The sequence below is a fragment of the Chrysochloris asiatica genome, unplaced genomic scaffold, assembly GCF_000296735.1.
Source record: "Chrysochloris asiatica unplaced genomic scaffold, ChrAsi1.0 scaffold00102, whole genome shotgun sequence".
Classification (NCBI taxonomy): Eukaryota; Metazoa; Chordata; class Mammalia; order Afrosoricida; family Chrysochloridae; genus Chrysochloris; species Chrysochloris asiatica.
This window is the reverse complement of record NW_006408620.1, coordinates 2,734,738-2,738,867: the sequence shown is the minus strand read 5'-3', so window position 1 is coordinate 2,738,867 and position 4,130 is coordinate 2,734,738. Positions and strand designations below refer to the sequence as shown.

At 46.5% G+C, this 4,130-nt stretch overlaps 1 pseudogene; it reads left to right on the top strand.

Moving 5' to 3' along the window:
• Positions 1–346: 346 nt before the first annotated feature.
• Positions 347–1,724, top strand: LOC102823233 (annotated as a pseudogene).
• The last annotated feature ends 2,406 nt before the right edge of the window (positions 1,725–4,130 follow it).

Genomic DNA, 4,130 nt, shown 5'->3' with positions numbered 1-4,130 from the left:
GCAACTTCCTTATTATCTGGTACATCAGGTTCTCTAGACTTTTATCTTTCCTGCCTCTGTAATCAGCCATTTGGACAGGCAGCTCTGGTTCCCTGTATTGGAGAAGGGTGCTTAGAAACCAAGATCTGGGTGCTCCATGAGCTCATTGTTATTGGGGCATCTCTGCTTCTGGGCCCTTACAGAATACACAGCAAGGAAATCAATTATGTATACCAATACCATGGCCCCACACACATCTGTATATATAGTTATATTTTTGTATCTGTATAGAAAGGGGGCTTTAAAAACTTCAAGGAGACTTTGCGGCAGCTCCGAGCGCCCCACCCCCTTTTTCTGTAGAATCACAATGGCGGCCGGGACCGGTACACATATCCTGCAAACTGGAGTGCCTTCAAAGCCCTCATCGCTGCTAAGTACAGCGAGGCTCAGGTCCACTTGTTCTGTGCACCACCCCACTTCCACTTTAGCCAAACCAAACGCACCCCTGAATTTCTCCGCAAACTTCCTGCTGGCAATGTTCAAGCATTTGAGGGTGATGATGGATTCTATGTCTTTGAAAGCAATGCCATCGCTTAATATGTGAGCAATGTGGAGCTGCGGAGAAGTACTCCAGAGGCAGCCGCTCAGGTGGTGCAGTGGGTGAGCTTTGCTGACAGCGACATAGTACCCCCCCTCCCCCCCAGCCAGTGTTCCCCACTTTGGCATCATGCATCACAATAAGCTGGCTACAGAGAATGCCAAGGAGATGGCGAGACGAATTCTGGGACTGATGGATGCTCACTTGATAACGAGGACTCTCCTGGTGGGTGAAGGTGTGACCCTGGCTGATATCACAGTTGTCTGTACCCTGTTGTGGCTCTACAAATAGGTCCTAGAGCCTTCTTTTCGTCAGACCTTCCCTAATACCAACCACTGGCTCCTCACTCGTATTAATCAGCCCCAGTTCCGGGCTGTCTTGGGAGAGGTGAAGCTCTGTAAGAAGGTGGCTCAGTTCGATGCTAAAAAGTTTGCCGAGAGCCAGACTAAGAAGGACACCTAACGGAAAGAGAAAGGTCAGTGGGAGGAGAAGCAGAAGGCCCAGGCTGAGAGGAAAGAAGAGAAGAAGGCCACGGCTGCTGCCCCTGAAGAGGACCTGGACGAATGCACTTGCTGCAGAGCCAAAGGCCAAGAACCCCTCTGCTTACCTGCCCAAGAGTACCTTTGTGTTGGATGAATTTAAGCGCAAGTACTCCAACGGGGACACGGTCTCTGTGGCACTGCCGGATTTCTGGGAGCACTTTGATAAGAATGGCTGGTCTTTGCGGTATTCTGAGTACGGCTTCCACGAGGAGCTCAGCCGGACCTTCATGTGCTGCAACCTCATCACCGGAATGTTCCAGCGATTGGACAAGCTGAGGAAGAATGCCTTTGCCAGTGTCATCCTCTTTGGAACCAACAACAACAGCTCCATCTCTGGAGTCTGGGTCTTCTGAGGCCAAGAGCTTGTCTTCCCGCTGATTCCAGATCGGCAGGTGGTCCACGAGTCCTACACGTGGAGGAAGCTGGATCCTGGCAGCGAGGAGACCCAGACGCTGGTGCTAGAGCACTTTTCCTGGGAGGTAGCCTTCCAGCACGTGGGCAAAAGCTTCCACCAGGGCGAGGTCTTCAAGTACACACCATATCATTCATCACCAGGCTGCCTGCATCTGCCTCTCAGGGAGATGTGGGTACTTAAAGGGAACTGAACATTGAAAAAAAAACTTCATGGAAAAATTCCATTCTTTTTCAATTCCATTTTCCATAATTTTTTAAGTCCTCTCATACATGAGTGTGCATGTACATATATTTATTTATAAATATAGACAGATACACACTCACACAACTTCAAATTCATCCTGATACCACTGATTTCAATTCACCCCCACAGGTTCATTCTAGACTCCCTTCTTCCTTTATATTTACCTTGCTTTTTCATTGAAGAGCTGGTCTTTAAATTTATTTATTTATTTTTATTATTTCAAATGTTTTATTGTGAATTATGTGATAGTTTACATTCATCCTATTGTATATTGTTTCATTGCCATGGTTACAATCCCCTCCATGCATCATCAACCAACCAAAGGGTATACCCTACAAGCCTGCCCCCCGGTCGTCAGCACACAGCCCCTCTCCCTCTCTGGGTCTAAAGTCCCCAGCTGCTCCATCTCTCCACGTCATTGTCTCTGCCTCCATCTCTGGTGTCACTGCTTCTCTGGTTAGGGTCCTGCTCTCCACTCTTCTCCCTTGATGGTCCCAGGGACCTCCGCTCCTAGACTGAAAAGTTAATCACTCCCCTCCTTGATACAAAACATCTACCTTTACATTTCCAACCCTCACAAATCATTCCTGATAACAATTATTCACTATTGTATCACAAGAGACCTATCCATATTGCCTTTCATCAGCCCCGCCTAGACAGATTGGATACTACTCAATGGAGATTCTACCTTCCTCCACACTTTCTGGATCTAGGCTCCTTCCAAGCTTATAAGCCAGTCACTTCTTGCCTTTGTGCCCCCCCACCCCCCACTTTGGGTAGCCAATGTCCAGTTGCCCAACCCTGTCTACTCTGTATATGGAGGGAGGGGTGGTCTTTAAATCTTGACAAGTTATTTTAAAAGCTCCCATCTCACTTCTCCCCTCTTCCTCTCTCTCCTGAAAATGGCTGACACATGACAGGCTGCTGTCTGACATTAGATGAAAAAGAGCCCAGCAAACTTTACCATGTTTCTTAATGCAAAATGTACTAATCCCACACTTTAGATTTCATCGACTGTGCGGTGCATGAATTCAGCATAGACTTTGGAATGTGAGCCCCAGCCAAATGTGACAGTTGAGATGGGATTGCTAATTTATTTGAGCAGTTGTATGCCAATGTGACTTTGGGGGAATGGAGCAAAGTAGCCCATTTTCTGCTTCAGCACTTTGAGGAAACTTCTCTCCACAGCAGTCCCCATCCTTAAGCCATCACCCTCACTCCTGGAACTATCTTGCCTCTTAGACAAACAAAATACCCCAGTTACCATTGAATCAATTCCAAGTTATGGTGGCGCCATGTTATTGCAGAGTAGAATCTCTTGCTCCATAGGATGACAAAACCTTTTAGAAACACCTTGCTCATCAGGCCTTTCTTCCAAGTTGCCTTTCAGTGGGTTTGAACCATTAACCTTTGGGTTAATAGTTAAGCACCTAACCTTCTAGCCTCTTACCTGTGCCTTTTTATTTCCTCATTGACTTCTGCTCTCCTCTCTCTCCCATCTGTCCTTCTTTCCTCTTCCTTGCCATCTTTCTTTGTTAGAATTTTCATCTAAAAGAGATGCCCAAACACCAAATTCAAAACCCTTCCCTGAATGCATCAAGAAACTTTTCAGCCAGAAAAGCTAAGTTTACATTTTCCTTGATTGTGTTGTCTGAGGTTTGGTTTAGTTCTCCCAGGTTCACTCTTCTTGTAATACTTGGGGTGTGGGGAAATTTTCTGGTTTTCCATCCTTTCATAATAATGCAGAACTGTTCAGCCTGAAACCTCAAGGAATGTTTCCTTGAAGACCCACGGTTGCCCACTACACTCCAGGCATGTGAAGGATAAGGATGGGCCAAATGGAGTCTACTCTGGTGGCAGATAGGGTACTTGCTATTCCAAACTCAAAAATAAAAATCTGAAATTAAACTCCTGAGAAGAAGCTATGATTCCTTGTAGCATTATCAATGATTCCAGACCTATTGGACTAGGCTCCTGAATTCCCATAGCTAGGCTAGGAACCGCCTTCACAGTACCCTGGGCTGACAGGAATGAACCCAGAAGAGCCCAGTGAGGAAAAGTCCACCAGTGAGAGAGCGAGTCTCAGGAGCTCCCATATTTTCCTAGCTGTATCCAGGGAACCAACATAGAAATCTCTTGGCAGCCACAAACTTCCTAAGAAATCAAGTGGGAGACTTTCTGGGGAGTTGGAATGGGGGGCCAATGGAGCACCAAACCACCATCAGACAATGAAGAACTCTTTTCAAGAATTCCGAGAATACTACGCATTCCTGGAAGCAATGTTTAGCAAAGACATTTGGGGTTGGTGGGAAGGGAGGGAAAGCGGTGAGAAATAATAATGATACTGACAAGA